Source organism: Geotrypetes seraphini, chromosome 2 (assembly GCF_902459505.1).
Source record: "Geotrypetes seraphini chromosome 2, aGeoSer1.1, whole genome shotgun sequence".
Classification (NCBI taxonomy): Eukaryota; Metazoa; Chordata; class Amphibia; order Gymnophiona; family Dermophiidae; genus Geotrypetes; species Geotrypetes seraphini.
Genome location: NC_047085.1, coordinates 476,185,004 through 476,203,001, shown reverse-complemented (window position 1 = coordinate 476,203,001; position 17,998 = coordinate 476,185,004). Strand labels below are relative to the sequence as shown.

At 45.2% G+C, this 17,998-nt stretch overlaps 1 protein-coding gene across 1 annotated transcript in view; it reads right to left on the bottom strand.

Annotated features, from left to right (window-relative positions):
• Nucleotides 1-17,998, bottom strand: part of TTC21A (tetratricopeptide repeat domain 21A) — a 323,520-nt gene that overhangs the window by 283,455 nt on the left and 22,067 nt on the right. The gene's annotated exons all lie outside the window — the stretch shown is intronic.

Genomic DNA, 17,998 nt, shown 5'->3' with positions numbered 1-17,998 from the left:
CTACTATAGAAATTCTCATCCACAATGCTTCTAGTAATAGATGCAATATAATAAGAATAATTTGGTTTTAAATATAATTTTACAATCAGATCTTAAATTTGTTTTAATCACTTCCATCAAATTTACTTTGGCCTATATTCTATAAACAGTGTCCTGCCGGTGCTAAAGTACAAAATGCTATTTAAAAGCAGTCTTAAAACAAAATTCAAGGGGACTTCTGGCGGAAGCATGGGGTTGTGAGCAGCGCTATCTCACAGCTCTGGTGCGCTTTTCACAGATTTGTACCAAGAGCGGATGGAAAGAGACAAGGGGAATTGCAAGTAATCAACGCCTGGATGAGACGATGGTGCGAAGAAGAAGGCTTCGACTTCGTGCGCAACTGGACGGCGTTCTGGGGAAAAAGCAAGTACTACAGAAGGGACGGACTACACCTCAACAAGGAAGGAGCACGAGTTTTGGCAGGCAACATGAAGAAGGCAATCGAGAAGGCTTTAAACTGAAAGATAGGGGAAAGCCGACAGTCGACCACCGGTCGATGGCACGGATAGCAGGATGCCCCGACGAAGAAGCCAAGGACTACTACTCCTACACAAGAGAAGACGACCCCACAGCCAATAAGGGAGAAAAAGCAGGAAGGGACAACTCAGACACAGGAGAGGACGACCACACAGCAAACAAGGGTGATAACACAGGAGCAGTAAAGGATACCGTAATTGAAACTATAGGGACGGCCAAGAGTAGAAGGTCCAAAAAGGTAACACAAAGGGAATTTAGATGTATGTATACGAATGCTAGAAGTCTAGGTAACAAAATGGGGGAACTAGAGACAATAGCGAGACATGACATATTGGATATCATTGGCATAACAGAAACATGGTGGAATGAAGAAAACAAATGGGACACAGTACTACAGGGATACAAACTGTATAGAAGAGATCGAGTAGGGCAGAAAGGTGGAGGTATTGCTCTATATGTTAAGGAGGGAATAGATTCTGTTGAAATGGTTACAACAGAAATGAAAGAGAAGCTTGAGTCACTCTGGATCAAAATTCCTGGTCAATATGGTGCAGATACGAAAATTGGCCTTTACTATCGTCCCCCAGGACAGGCGGAGGAAACTGACTCAGAAATGATGGAGGACATCAAACAAGAATGCAAGACGGGCAATGTAATTATATTGGGAGACTTCAATTTCCCAGGGATAGACTGGAAACTAGCAACCTCCAACTGCGGCAAGGAGGCCAAGTTCCTGGAGGTGCTAGGGGATTGCTTCCTGGAACAAATGGTAAAAGAGCCGACAAGAGGCAACGCCACCTTGGACTTGGTCCTAAATGGCCTCACGGGACCGATAACAGAAGTGGAAGTCGTGGTTCCACTGGGAACGAGTGATCACAATGTAATCAACTTTAAACTTGACATCGGGAAAGGGAAACATGCCAAAACCTTAACCACCACCTTAAACTTTAAAAAGGGTAAATACGATCGCATGAGGGCCATGGTAGAAAAACGACTAGAGAAGATGGTGGACAAACTTGAAACGGTAGATCAGGCATGGTCCTTACTGAAAAATACTATCACAGAAGCACAAGATCTCTACATTCCGAGGATTTCCAAAGATCGGAGAACAAAGAGCAAAAGAGAACCGGCATGGCTTACCATACAGGTGAAGGAAGCCATAAAAGAAAAGAAGGACTCTTTCAAAAAATGGAAATGCATAAAGACAACCGAAGCCTGGAACAAACATAAAGATGATCAGAAGAAATGTCACAAGGCGGTGAGGGATGCCAAACAGGATTATGAGGAAAAAATAGCCCAGGAGGCCAAAAACTTCAAGCCCTTCTTTAGATACGTGAAAGGGAAAAAACCTGCAAAAGAGGCAGTGGGACCCCTGGACGACCAGGGAAGAAAGGGTACATCAAGGAAGATAAACAAATCGCAGACAAACTAAATTCCTTCTTTGCGTCTGTCTTTACGAAGGAAGACACCTCAACAATACCTGAAGCAGAGAAAGTGTTTCCAGGAGAAATAGAGGACAGCCTCACCACAGTTGAAGTGGACTTAGACCAGATATAATATCAGATCGACAAACTTAAAAGTGACAAATCCCCTGGACCGGATGGAATTCACCCGAGAGTCTTAAAGGAATTGAAGGTTGAAATCGGAGAGTTATTGCACAAACTTGCAAACCTGACAATCAGAACTGGACAGATACCGGACGACTGGAGGATAGCGAACGTCACGCCAATTTTCAAAAAAGGATCGAGAGGGGAACCGGGCAACTATAGGCCTGTGAGTCTTACGTCGGTCCCCGGCAAGATGGTTGAAGCACTGATCAAGGATAGCATAGTCCGGCACTTGGACGCACACGACTTGATGAAACCCAGTCAACATGGATTCAGGAAAGGGAAATCATGTTTGACGAATTTACTCCAATTTTTTGAGACCGTAAACGAGCAAATTGATAGTGGGAAGCCTGTGGACATAATATACTTGGACTTCCAGAAAGCGTTCGACAAAGTTCCACACGAAAGACTTCTCAGGAAACTACAAAGCCATGGCATAGAGGGAGATATACAAAGATGGATAGGCAAATGGCTGGAAAACCGAAAGCAGAGAGTGGGCATAAATGGGAAGTTCTCCGACTGGGAGAAAGTGACTAGTGGTGTACCCCAGGGCTCGGTACTTGGGCCGATCCTTTTTAATATTTATATCAATGACCTGGAGGAAGGAACATCCAGTGAGATCATCAAGTTTGCAGACGATACAAAACTATGCCGGGCAATCAGATCGCAGGAGGATAGAGAGAAACTCCAGAGCGACTTGTGTCGGTTAGAAACATGGGCGGAGAAATGGCAGATGAAGTTCAATGTGGAGAAATGCAAGGTAATGCATTTAGGCAATAAAAATAAGGAATACGAGTATACAATGTCAGGTGCAACTCTGGGGAAGAGTGAACAAGAAAGGGACCTGGGTGTACTGATAGATAGGACCCTGAAGCCGTCGGCACAATGCGCGGCAGCGGCAAAGAAGGCAAATAGAATGTTGGGCATGATAAAGAAAGGAATCTCGAGTAGATCGGAGAAAGTTATAATGCCGCTTTATAGGGCAATGGTCAGACCACACTTGGAATACTGCGTCCAACATTGGTCTCCCTACCTAAAGAAGGATATAAAACTGCTGGAGAGGGTGCAGAGACGAGCAACAAAACTGGTGAAGGGTATGGAGAGACTGGAATATGAGGATAGACTTATAACACTAGGATTGTTCTCCCTTGAGAAAAGGAGAATGCGTGGGGATATGATCGAGACCTTCAAAATACTGAAAGGAATCGACAAAATAGAGCAGAGAAGATTATTTACACTGTCCAATTTGACACGGACTAGAGGACATGTAATGAAGCTAAGGGGGGACAGGTTCAGGACTAATGTCAGGAAGTTCTGCTTCACTCAGAGAGTGGTTGACACCTGGAATGCCCTCCCAGAGGAGATTATTGCGGAATCGACCGTCCTAGGCTTCAAGAGCAAACTAGATGCATATCTCCTTAAGAGAGGCATATAAAGATATGGTGGACTAAAAATTACGCCAGGTGTACACCTGGCGGGGCCTCCGCGTGTGCAGATCGCCGGACTTGATGGACCGAAGGTCTGATCCGGAGATGGCAGTTCTTATGTTCTTATGTTCTTAATAACCTGCTAATTCACCCAACCTAATCGCTCCTGCACCCGGGGAATGAGATTGGGTCTTGCCGGAGTGCTCCGTGGAGGTCATCGGGTGATGGCCACTTGATTGACTGCGAAGACTCGTGAAAGAGGTAAGCAGCTGGAGCTAAAGATGGTGGCGCATGTGGGAGGGGCCTAAGGCCTTGATTGGCTGAGGAGCCAGGGAGGAGCCCGAGGTACCTCAGCCAATCAAGGCCTTAGACCCCTCCATGATGCGCTGGGGCGTGGCCTAAGGCTGCTATTGCGCAGCGGCTGGTGGGGGTGAAGGAGCAGGAGGACTTCACGCTTCCTCCTGCTCCTGAAGATTAAGGCCTAGGAGCAGGAGAGACAGGGCACCCCTCCTGTTCCCAAAAAGCACAGTTACTTACCGTAACAGGTGTTATCCAGGGACAGCAGGCATATATTCTCACATGTGGGTGACGTCATCTACGGAGCCCCAGCGCTGGGGCTCCGTAGATGACGTCACCCACATGTGAGAATATCATGTCTGCTTGTCCTGGGATAAAGGAGCCTTGCCGTAAGGAGCAGGAGGGACCGTGCACCCCTCCTGCTCACAACAATTTTAAAGGTACGCGGGGTGGGTGGGCTGCTTGGTGGTGAGGCAGTGGGGCTGGTCAGGGTTGATTCACGGGGGGGTCGGGCCGGGCTGGGGTGTCGGGCTACTGCAGACTATTGCTGACTCTCCTGCCTGCCCTGCTTTGCCCCGATCTCTCCTGTCTGCTCGCCCTGACTCTCCTGCTCTCTGCCGCCATTCCCCGCTGTGCAGGCCTGCTTTAAAACCACGGGCTTGCACTGTGGGAAAGGGCGGCAGAGAGCAGGAGAGTCGGGGGGAGCAGGCAGGAGAGATTGGGGCAGAGCAGGGCAGGCAGGAGAGATCAGGGCAGAGCCCTGACAGCAGTGACAGGAGGTTGTTTCTCCTGTCAATACTTCAGCAGAGAAAAGAAAAAAAAGGGGGAAACAATGTTTCAAATGAACAAAAACACAAATTCAATTAAATCTTTAACTAATTATGACTGTTATGGTAACAAATAGATTGTATATAAGTTAATAATAGATTTGTAATAAACTCTAATCATCTACTTCAAGTGTAAAGCACAGTTACTTACCGTAACAGGTGTTATCCAGGGACAGCAGGCAGATATTCTTGACTGATGGGTGACGGCACCGACGGAGCCCCGGTACGGACAATTTTAGAGTGATTGCACTCTAAGAACTTGGAAAGTTCTAGTAGGCCGCACCGCGCACGCGCGAGTGCCTTCCCGCCCGACAGAGGCGTGCGGTCCCCAGTTAGTATAAGCCAGCTAAGAAGCCAACCCGGGGAGGAGGGTGGGACGCAAGAATATCTGCCTGCTGTCCCTGGATAACACCTGAGGATTTAAATAATAATTTTACCAAAGATATTTTCTCCCAACTTAATCTATTAGAACTATCCCCACTATTTGCAGCTCCAACACACAAAGCAGGTCATACAATTGATATGATTATAACATCTACCTCTTCTTCAAATAAATTTTATTATTTATTTCATTCTTCTCAACCAGTGCCTTGGTCTGACCATTATTTAATTTCAATATCTATCACAGCAGTATTATCAAAACCAAAAAATATTTCACAAATTAGAAAATTTAAAGATTTCAGGAAATTATCAGCTGAATCCATTTCATCAAATCTTTGTTTAGATTTTGATGAATTAGATTCAACCAACATAGAAGATCTATTACATAAATGGCAGAAAGTTACACAACTTTTAATTGATAAACTTGCTCCAACACAAACAAAATATATTTCAGCACGTCAGAACACTAATCCTTGGTTTAACCCAGAATTAGTCCTAATCAAAAAACAACTACGTTCACTGGAGCGAAAATGGAGGAAAGACAAAAATCCATTAAATCTCTCAAAATTTAAAGACCATGCAAATTACTTCAGGGAAAAAATAAATCAGGCAAAATCGAAATATTACTCTAAACAAATCATACAGGCTAAAAACACATCAGTTCTATATAATATTTTAAAATCAATTAATCATCAATCTAAAAATTTTCCACGTGATATTAAATCTCAGCCAACCGCGCAAGAATTAGCAGATAGTTTCATGGATAAGATTAAAAAAATAAGAAATAGCTTTTCATCACAACAACAATCTACAATCTCATTAGATCATGAAACTAATTTATCACTCACCTTAAAATGTTCTCAGTTTAAAGTTCCCAATCTTAAGGAACTAGAATTGATCATCAAAACCATCAATCATAAAGGAACATTTAATGAATCAATATCCCCCATCATTCTCAAGAAATACTTTTCAATATTTGGCCCCTATAATCAAGTGTAGTTTACAACAAAGTAAAGTGCCCTCTGACTGGAAAAAATCTACGATACGACCAGTTATCAAAGATCAAAAAATAGGATCAGAAATAAAAACTAATTACAGACCAATCGCTAATATTCCATTCTTAGCTAAAACGATTGAAAAAATTGTATTTAACCAAATAACAGAATACATCGAAAAAACAAACATACTGCACCCAAACCAAACAGGATTTAGACAAAATCATTCTAAAGAACACTCACTAATTGGTATGACTACGTCTTTAATTTATCACTTAGATCACCATACATCTGTAATTTTGATTTCCCTTGATTTATCATCTGCATTTGACACTATTGATCACTGTCTTTTAATAAATAGACTTAAGTCAATCGGTTTAACTGACCAAGTTTTGCTCTGGTTTCAATCTTACTTTAATAACCGTTCATCAACTGTCTCTTTCAACGATTCAACATCAAAAAGTTATTCACTTCCTTATGGAATCCCACAAGGATCAATATTATCGCCTATTCTATTTAATATTTTCTTAGCTCCTCTGATGACATTATGTCAGTCCATAGGATTTACAGTATTCGCTTATGCAGATGATATACAACTACTACATCCAATTAATACCAAAAATCCGAATGAAATAGTAATAATAAATGACAAACTGGATCAAATTCAACATTGGCTTGAAAGTAATAAATTATCTTTAAACATTCAGAAAACTAACACTATGTTCTTTCCATGGAAAGAATACGAAACACTTTCCTCTCCTATTTCTATTAAGGGTATTCCTTTGCAAATGGCCGAAAACATTAGGATCTTAGGAGTAATATTTGACAACAAATTATCTTTTCACGATCATATAAGCCAAGTGGTCAAGTCAACTTTTTACAGACTCCGTCAGATTCGATCTATATCAAAATTTTTATGTACACAATCTCTGAATATCCTACTTCATTCTCTTGTAATTTCTAAACTTGATTATTGTAATTCCCTATTCATTGGTTTGCCACAAAAAGAGCTTAGACGATTACAGATAATACAGAACGCCTCCATTAAAATTATATATAATGCTAAAAAATTTGATCATGTGTCACCATTACTCAAGAAAGCACATTGGCTTCCGGTCGCACACCGTATCATATACAAACAATGCCTACTTACACATAAAACTTTAGAATTTAAAACTCCTGCCTTTATCTATAGAGTATTAATACCGTATACTTCCTCTAGATCTCTCAGATCACAGGATCAACATCTCTTAGCTATCCCCTCATTGAAAGTCATTAACACAAGACGTACCACAATCTTCTCTATAACAGCCCCTCAGTCCTGGAATAACCTTCCACTTTACTTAAGACAAGAAAAAAATTTAGGAAAATTTAAAGCTCATCTTAAATGTTTTTTATTTACAGATGCATTTAATGATTAAGTCTGTTAATGACTAAACCTCTCTGCTTTGTCAATTTAATTCTCTGAATTTATTGTTTACCTTTCCCCTCCTAATGTATTTCCCTTGAATTTTTGAACATAATAACTGTATGTAACCATTAAATTAAATAACTTTCCTTATGTTTTATTATTGTCAGTTAAATCCCATTTAAGTTTTAATTTTTCTTTTTTGTTTTTGTTTTTATTGTAAATGATATATTAATTAATTTTTGAACAATTTGTACATCGCCTAGAAATGTGAATAGGCGATAAATCAAGACATTTAATAAACTTGGAAACTTAATAAACTTTATCCCAGGACAAGCAGGCAGCATATTCTTGACTGATGGGTGACCTCCAAGCTAACAAAAAGAGGGATGGAGGGAAGGTTGGCCATTAGGAAAACAAATTTTGCAAAACAGATTGGTCGAAGTGTCCATCCCGTCTGGAGAAAGCATCCAGACAATAGTAAGATGTAAAAGTATGAACTGAGGACCAAGTAGCAGCCTTGCAGATTTCCTCAATAGGAGTGGAACGGAGGAAAGCTACAGATGCTGCCATAGCTCGAACTCTATGGGCCGTGACAGAACCTTCCAGTGTCATTCCGGTCTGAGCATAACAGAATGAAATGCACGCTGCCAGCCAATTAGACAACGTACGTTTAGAAACAGGACGTCCCAATTTATTCGGATCAAAGGACAGAAAGAGTTGGGGAGCTGATCTGTGGGGCTTAGTACGCTCTAAATAGTAAGCTAGAGCCCTCTTACAGTCCAAAGTATGTAGAGCCTGTTCTCCAGAATGAGAGTGAGGTTTCGGAAAGAAGACAGGCAGAACAATGGATTGGTTGAGATGGAATTCAGAGACAACCTTCGGGAGAAACTTTGGATGTGTACGCAGAACCACCTTGTCATGATGAAAGACCGTAAAAGGTGGATCTGCAACTAGTGCATGTAGCTCACTGACCCTCCTGGCAGAGGTAAGAGCAATAAGGAAAAGTACTTTCCAAGTGAGAAACTTGAAAAGAGTGGTAGCCAAAGGTTCAAATGGAGGCTTCATTAAGGCGGAAAGAACCACATTGAGATCCCAGATTACAGGAGGGGCTTTAAGAGGTGGTTTCACATTGAAAAGACCCCGCATGAATCAAGGGATGAGCCGAGAGAAGTTTTCCATGAACTGGCTCATGAAAAGCAGCAATAGCACTAAGGTGGACTCTGATGGAAGTAGACTTAAGGCCAGAGTCAGACAAAGAAAGTAGATAATCCAACAAAGTCTCCACAGCAAGGGAAGTGGGATCATGTTGATGAAGAAGACACCAGGAAGAAAATCGTGTCCACTTCTGATGGTAACATTGCAGAGTGGCCGGTTTCCTGGAGGCATCCAGAATGGAACGAACGGGCTGAGACAAAGAAATATTATGAGAAGTCAGCCCGAGAGAAACCAAGCTGTCAGGTGTAGAGACGGAAGGTTGGGATGCAGAAGTGTCTCCTGATGTTGCGTAAGCAGAGAAGGAAACAGCGGAAGAAGAAAAGGCTCCCTGGCACTGAGTTGAAGTAGAAGGGAGAACCAATGTTGCCTGGGCCACCGTGGAGCAATCAGAATCATGGTGGCTCTTTCCCTCTTGAGCTTGAACAAGGTTCGCAACATGAGAGGCAGAGGAGGGAAAGCGTACAGGAACAGATTGGACCAATCGAGGAGAAATGCATCCGCTGCCAGACGGTGAGGAGAGTAGAGTCTGGAGCAGAATAGGGGCAGCTGGTGATTGTGAGGAGCTGCAAAGAGGTCTATCTGAGGAGTGCCCCACTGAGCGAAGATGGACTGTAGAGTTAAAGGATCGAGTGTCCACTCGTGAGGCTGAAGAATTCTGCTGAGCTTGTCTGCTAAAGAATTCTGTTCTCCCTGAATGTAGATAGCTTTCAGAAAAAGTTGGTGATCTGTGGACCAAGCCCAAATCTTCTGGGCTTCCTGGCACAAGAGGCGAGAGCCTGTCCCCCCCCTGCTTGTTGATGTAGTACATCGCAACTTGATTGTCTGTGCACAGCAGGAGAACTTGAGGAAAGAGAAGATGTTGGAAGGCCTTGAGGGCATAAAACATCGCTCTGAGTTCCAGGAAATTGATGTGATGCTTCATTTCCTGGGCTGTCCAAAGTCCTTGAGTTTGGAATTCGTTCAAATGAGCTCCCCATGCATAAAGGGAGGCGTCGGTGGTGATGACAAGTTGATGAGGAGGTAGATGGAACAGAAGACCTCTGGAGAGATTTGAGGATATCAACCACCATTGTAGAGACTGACGAAGAGACGATGTCACAGATATGTGTCGTGAGCAGGGATCCGTCGCTTGGGACCACTGGGTAGCTAGGGTCCATTGAGGAGTGCGCAGGTGAAGACGTGCGAAGGGTGTGACATGAACTGTGGAGGCCATGTGACCCAAGAGTATCATCATTTGCTTGGCAGAGATGGAACGTTGTGGAAGCACCTGCTGACATAGAGACTGAAGAGTTTGAAGACGGTTGGACGGCAGGAACGCTCTCATGAGGACTGTGTCTAACACCGCTCCAATGAATTGAAGTCTCTGAGTGGGGATGAGATGAGATTTGGGTAGATTGATCTCGAAACCCAGAAGTTGGAGAAACAGGATGGTCTGGTTGGTGGCCAGGAGTACTGTCTGAAATGAATTGGCCTTTATCAACCAATCATCCAGGTAAGGAAAGATCTGAAGGTGGTGAGAGCGTAAAAAGGCCACCACCACAATCAGACATTTGGTGAACACTCTTGGAGAGGAGGCAAGGCCGAAGGGCAGCACCTTGTATTGGTAATGACAGTGATTGATCATGAAACGGAGGTACTGTCTGGAGGTCAGATTGACCGGTATGTGAGTGTATGCGTCTTTGAGATCGAGGGAGCATAGCCAGTCGTTTTGATTGAGAAGAGGGTAAAGAGTGGCTAAAGAAAGCATCTTGAATTTTTCTTTGACTAAGCATTTGTTGAGATCTCGAAGATCTAGAATTGGCCTGAGATCTCCTGTTTTTTTGGGGACTAGAAAGTAACGTGAGTAGAATCCCTGTCCCTTTTGATCTAGAGGAACTTCCTCTATGGCGTTCAAAAGGAGGAGGGATTGAACCTCCTGGAGAAGGAGAGAAGACTGAGGAGTGTTCAAAGCAGACTCTCTTGGCAGACTTAGGGTAGGAAGTGTCTGAAAATTGAGAGAGTAGCCGTGGCGAATGATGTTGAGGACCCATTGGTCCGAAGTGATAACTTCCCACCGGCTGAGGAAAAAAGTGAGACGGCCACCTATAGGTTGAGGTAGGTGGGTAGATGTGGTGACGCTGGCTATGCCCTGGAGAATTAAGTCAAAAGGGCTGCGTAGATTTCTGCTGTGGAGGCGGCTTCACAGGTTGTTGCTGCGGTGGTCTGTCGTTGTTGTTGACGTTGACGCCTAGGTTGCTGGGGAACTGATGGCAAGGGACGAGCCACATAACGGCGTTGGTAGGCCGACTGCTGTCTGAAAGGCCGTGCCGGTGGAGTCTTCTTTTTTGTTTTGAGGAGAGTATCCCAGCGTGTCTCATGGGCGGAGAGCTTCTGGGTGGTCGAGTCCATGGATTCCCCAAAGAGCTCATCCCCCAGGCATGGAGCATTAGCCAACCAATCTTGATGGTTGACATCAAGCTCGGATACTCTCAGCCAGGCAAGGCGGCGCATGGCCACAGACATGGCCGTCGCTCTGGAGGTAAGTTTGAAGGTATCGTAAATGGATCTTACCATAAATTTACGGAGCTGGAAAAGAGAAGACGAACAGTGGTGAAAAGCCTGTCGTTTCCGCTCAGGAAGGTACTTTTCAAAGGAAGCCATGGTGGTAAGGAGATGCTTGAGATAAAAAGAAAAATGAAAAGCATAATTACCAGATCTGTTAGCGAGCATAGCATTCTGGTATAATCGCTTACCGAATTTATCCATGGCTTTACCTTCTCTGCCAGGAGGGACAGAAGCATATACACTAGTCCCCGCAGACTTTTTAAGCGTAGATTCCACAAGCAGAGATTCATGGGGAAGCTGTGGCTTATCAAACCCAGGAATAGGGATTACTTTGTACAATGAATCCAATTTGCGGGGAGCTCCTGGAATAGTTAAAGGAGTCTCTGGGTTTTTATAGAAAGTTTCCCTCAAGATGTCATGAAGAGGGAGTTTCAAAAATTCCTTTGGAGGCTGGTCAAAGTCAAGGGCATCAAGAAAGGCCTTGGATTTTTTAGACTCAGCCTCCAAAGGAATGGAAAGAGATTCGCACATGTCCTTCAAGAAAGAAGTGAAAGATGTGGAATCATGTTTGGAGGATGGATCAGGAATAGCAGGATCATCCTCATCCGAAGAACACTCACCCTCAGAAAGAAAAGGCTCTTCGGAGTCACCCCACAGATCAGGGTCCCTAAGATGGGAGCCGCGGTCCCGAGACTCCGGAGTAGAGGGTTCTAGGTGTCAGGATTTGCGTGCCGACTTACCCGACCTTATAGATACGGTACCAGGAGATGTTACCGACTGCAAACGGTGCCGAAGTCTGCACCGACTGATGCTGGGCTCTCGGCTCCGGTGCAAGGACTGGCATCGATACCGATGATGCCGAGTGAACCGGTACCGAAACAGTGGATGCTGACAGTAGGGGCTGCTCCACTGCCGGTACCGGTGGCTCAGACCGGACCGGGACCGGAAGGTTCGTTGCCAAGAGAGCAGGAAGGAGTTGTTGTAAACTGCTCCTTGAGCTGCACTTGTAGGGATAGCTGCAATGCGCTCATCCAAAGAAGGCACCGGGTACCGCCTTTTTTCTTTTGTGGTACCTGCGGTGCCGCTCGACGCCCCGAAGATGAGGAGCCCGAGGTCGAGGGACTCACCTCGATAGGGGCGGAGCGCTTCCGCGGGCGCCTCACGGTCGGGCAGGATTGGGCTCGCTGCAATCGAGACCGGAGGGACGCTCCTAGCGGGGAAGGCTCTTAGCCGGCTTACCTGGGTGTGTGGCGACGCCGGCGCGGTGTCGCGCAGTACATTTTTTTAAAACGTGGCACAGCGGGTGCAGGTGGAAGCCTGATGTTCAGACCTAGGCACTGTAAGCACCAGTTGTGCGGGTCCGTGAGGGATATAGGCCGTGCACACCGCTGGCACTTCTTGAACCCTGGCTGGAGGGGCATGAAAGTAAAAACGGCTTCTGCCAAATCGAGGCCGAAGGCCGGGGCAAAACCGAAATGACGAGAGAAAAATAAAAAGTAAACGTTCGGTTTTTTTTTTGTTTATTTTTTAAATAAAGAAAAAGAAATGAAGGGAAAAAAAACTTCCAAAAAGGTTTCGCGAGCAGGAAGGCGTTAAGGAAAAAATTTCAACAGCCGTTGAAAAAAGCGACTTCTTAGCTCCGCGGAAACTAAGAAACTGGGGACCCCCGCGCGCCTCTGTCGGGCGGGAAGGCACTCGCGCTATGCGCGGTGCGGCCTACTAGAACTTTCCAAGTTCTTAGAGTGCAATCACTCTAAAATTGTCTGTACCGGGGCTCCGTCGGTGCCGTCAACTCCATCAGACAAGAATATGCTGCCTGCTTGTCCTGGGATAATATGTACTTATTTCCTTTCTAAGTATTTTAATAAAATTTGTGGTGGACATATCATAAATTATACAGACATCAGTCTTTGGAACCTTTTATGATATATACCAGTGGTTCCTAACCCTGTCCTGGAGGACCACCTGCCAGTCAGGTTTTCAGGATAGCCCTAATGAATATGCATGGAGCAGATTTGTATGCCTGTCAGCTCTATTATATGCAAATCTCTCTCATGCATATTCATTAGGGTTATCCCAAAAACCCGACTGGCTGGTGGTCTTTCAGGACAGGGTTGGGAACCACTGATATATATCATTCCAGGTTCCTGTCTTGTATTTCATTGTAATCATTTATGTCCACCAACTCCTGCCAAACTATTTGAATACTAATTAATCTTTATTATTTATGTACCTTACTTAAGTATAATCTTTTAATTTGTATTTAATATTAAACATTTAATTCATTTTCAGCAATCTAAATTAATCTACTTAAAAATATAATAAATATAGGGAGCATATATACAAAACCCATAAATTCGTCTTCTTAAGAACCTTATGGATATGATCAACCATATTTAATTTGAAATTCTAAAGAAAAGGCAACACTTAGGGCTCCTTTTACAAAGCCACGCTAGCGGTTTAACGCGCGTAATGGTTTTCTGTTAAGATTGACTGTGCAGGATTGATCTGTACTAGTCTAGCTTGTTTAGTTTTACAACGGGTGTATTGATGTTGTACTGCTCACTGCAATATGTAAGATGTTGCCTTTTCCTAGGTACACTCTTGTGTGATGTGTAGATTGTTACTAAAAATCATTCAGATGGGGGGGGCGGGTTTGTCATAAAATGATGGGCCACGGGTATCACATATGCTAGGTACGCCACTGCTAATATGTTATGTTAAAAGTAACAAATCCATTATGCATATTCACCAAGAGGATTGAATACTACCATTGATTAGGGTTCATTCTTTTAATCAGATTTTTTTTTTTTTGTAATTGTTTATTTATAACAAAGAACCACTCACCAACACAGCAGTACAGTACAAAAACAGTACAGTCAATCAATCTCCAGAACAGCAAAACCCTCTGATAACAACCCCCCCCCCTCCCTCTCAGCCCTCCCCCCCCCCCCCCGTAACAGCATACAACATCCGTCATCCCCTATAAACCAGAAATCCCCCCAAGGGGCGTCTTAGCGCCCTAGTAAAAGGAAGGAGAAAAAATACAGAATCGAACAAAGAAAAACACAAAACCAGAATAATACAAACCCCCAATACCCAAATCCATTCCCGGTTCAGCAAGTCAACTGACAGCAGAGCTCCCCACATCCAATTCCTCCACTTCAGGTATCTCCCCCCAGATATCGTAATATTGCTGCCATCGTCTAGTCAACAGGGCCGAAAGCCTGTACCTTTCACAGACCCACCCCAATTATGTCTCTCATAAGAGGCAGCATGGTATAATCGTGCTGTGCCAATGGCGAGCCACAGTCAGACTGGCCGCTGTGAACGCCAACCATACTAGTCAAACCTGGGTACCATCGTCCCCATCCCGTGGGAAACCTCAATAAGGCCACCTCCGCTCTTTCTGGGAGGGACACCTAAAGGAGAGCCCCCACATACTGAAACACCTGTCTCCAAAAATCTTGAAATGAAGGGCAGCTCCACCACATATGAAAAAAAGTTCCCCGCTGCCCAAAGCCCCTCAAGCATAAGCTGAGCCCTGAACAGACATCTTATTCAGGTGAACCGGGGTCATATACCAGCGGACCAGCATTTTAAGATCATTCTCCACCTAGCAACAGGAGGCCACTGCTAAATGGTGTATCCGAAGCGAAATAGTTTCCCAAAAGGTTTCATCGAACACCTGCCCACAAGTCCCGTTCCCAAGCCACAAGATACGAAGGTTTCCGAGCCCATCCTGATGCACCCATTTATACAGCAGGGAAATGCATCCTCTGCGCACTGGGATCCCAACTGCTCAAAGGCCGAGCAGGTATAAACTTTGGCATCAGCCCGTTGAGCCCGTTGCAAATAACTTTTCACCTGGAGATATGGGAAAAGGTCCCTAGAATCTAACTGATAAAGGGCCTGGAGCTCAGGAAAAGCCCAGATGGTCTCACCCTCCAAGAATTGGCCAAAGTACTGCAACCCCTTCCTGGCCCACCTCATAAAGATCCCCCCATCTCTCCCCGCACAAAATACAGAGGCATGGCACAATGGAAGAAGGTACCCAGCAGTTTGCGAGCTTCACCTTTCCAGATCCGCAGCGTCCCAGTTAGTGAATGGATTAGAGATGGTCCCCAACTCCTGCACCCCCAAATCCCACCACAGAAGTGACCCAAGGGTCTGAGCCCCCCACGACTCATCCAGCATTCCTTGTTCAACCTGCACCCATAACTTCAAAGAGGGCGCATGCCACTCACATCCGCTCTTAACTGAGCCGCTCGGTAGTAAGCTCCAGATGGGGGATCCCAGACCCCCTTCTGCCTTAAACTTAAACATGGCCCATTGAGCCACCCGGGGACATCTGCCTCCCCACATGAACCGTAAGAGGCTACGCTGCCACGGATAAAGTACTTCCTAGGATTTCTATAGGCAAAACTTGAAAAAAATATAAAAACTTAGTTAACACCAACATCCGAGATACCTCCATGCGCCCCATCCAAGGACATATAAGTTATCCCACCGATCCATATCCCTAGCCAGGGATGCCACCAGGGGAATATAGTTAAGTTGAAATAAGGATGTCATTCCATCCCCAACTGTATACCCAAAAGCACAGTTACTTACCGTAACAGGTGTTATCCAGGGACAGCAGGCAGATATTCTTGACTGATGGGTGACGGACCGACGGAGCCCCGGTACGGACACTTTTAGAGTGATTGCACTCTAAGAATCTTGGAAAGTTCTAGAGACCGCACCGCGCATGCGCGAGTGCCTTCCCGCCCGACCCCGACGTGCGGTCCCTCAGTTAAGATAAGCCAGCTAAGAAGCCAACCCGGGGAGGTGGGTGGGATGCCAAGAATATCTGCCTGCTGTCCCTGGATAACACCTGTTACGGTAAGTAACTGTGCTTTATCCCAGGACAAGCAGGCAGCATATTCTTGACTGATGGGTGACCTCCAAGCTAACGAAAAGAGGGATGGAGGGAAGGTTGGCCATTAGGAAAACAAATTTTGCAAAACAGATTGGCCGAAATGTCCATCCCGTCTGGAGAAAGCATCCAGACAATAATGAGATGTAAAAGTATGGACTGAGGACCACGTAGCAGCTTTGCAGATTTCCTCAATAGGCGTGGAACGGAGGAAAGCTACAGATGCTGCCATAGCTCTAACTCTATGGGCCGTGACAGAACCTTCCAGTGTCAGTCCCGACTGAGCATAGCAGAATGAAATGCAAGCCGCAAGCCAATTAGATAGCGTACGCTTAGAAACAGGACGTCCCAATTTATTCGGATCAAAGGACAGAAAAAGTTGGGGAGATGATCTGTGGGGCTTAGTACGGTCTAAATAGTAAGCTAAAGCCCGCTTACAGTCCAAAGTATGAAGAGCCTGTTCTCCGGAATGGGAGTGAGGTTTGGGAAAAAAAAACAGGCAGTACAATAGATTGGTTGAGATGGAACTCAGAGACAACCTTAGGGAGAAACTTTGGATGTGTACGTAGAACCACCTTGTCATGATGAAAGACTGTGAAAGGTGGGTCAGAAACTAGTGCATGGAGCTCACTGACCCTCCTGGCAGAGGTGAGAGCAATAAGGAAAAGCACCTTCCAAGTGAGAAATTTGAAAGAGGCAGTAGCCAAGGGTTCAAATGGAGGCTTCATCAAGGTGGAGAGAACCACGTTCAGATCCCAGATCACAGGAGGTGCTCTGAGAGGTGGTTTCATATTGAAAAGACCTCGCATGAATTTGGAGACTAGGGGATGAGCTGAAAGGAGTTTCCCCTGGACCGGCTCATGAAAGGCCGTAATGGCACTGAGATGGACTCTGACGGAAGTAGATTTAAGACCAGAGTTAGACAGAGACAGCAGATAATCCAAAAGAGTCATGATGATGAAGGAGACACCAAGAAGAAAACCTCGTCCACTTTTGATGGTAACATTGTAGAGTGGCTGGTTTCCTGGAGGCGTCCAGAATGGAGCGAACAGGCTGAGATAGAATAAGATCAGTTGAAGTCAGCCCGAGAGATACCAAGCTGTCAGGTGTAGGGACTGCAGGTTGGGATGGAGAAGGGTTTCCTGATTCTGTGTAAGCAGAGAGGGAAACAGTGGAAGTAGAAATGGATCCCTGGAACTGAGTTGAAGTAGAAGGGAGAACCAATGCTGCCTGGGCCACCGTGGAGCAATCAGGATCATGGTGGCCCGTTCCCTCTTTAGTTTGAACAAGGTCCGAAGCATGAGAGGTAGAGGAGGGAAAGCATAGAGGAACAGATTGGACCAATCCAGAAGAAAAGCATCCGCTGCTAGACGGTGGGGAGAGTAAAGTCTGGAGCAGAATTGGGGCAACTGATGATTGTGAGGAGCTGCAAAGAGGTCCACCTGAGGAGTGCCCCATTGGGCAAAGATGGACTGTAGAGTCGATGGGTCGAGAGTCCATTCGTGGGGTTGAAGAACTCTGCTGAGCTTGTCCGCTAAGTAATTCTGTTCTCCTTGAATATAAATCGCCTTCAGGAATAAGCGGCGAGTGGTTGCCCAGGACCAGATTCTCTGAGCTTCCTGGCATAAGAGGCGAGAGCCTGTTCCACCCTGTTTGTTGATGTAGTACATGGCTACCTGGTTGTCTGTGCAGAGTAGAAGGACTTGAGGAAACAGAAGGTGTTGGAAGGCCTTGAGGGCATAGAACATTGCCCTGAGTTCTAGGAAATTGATGTGATGCTTCTTTTCCTGAGGAGTCCAAACGCCTTGAGTTTGATACTCGTTCAAATGGGCTCCCCATGCATAAGGGGAGGCGTCGGTG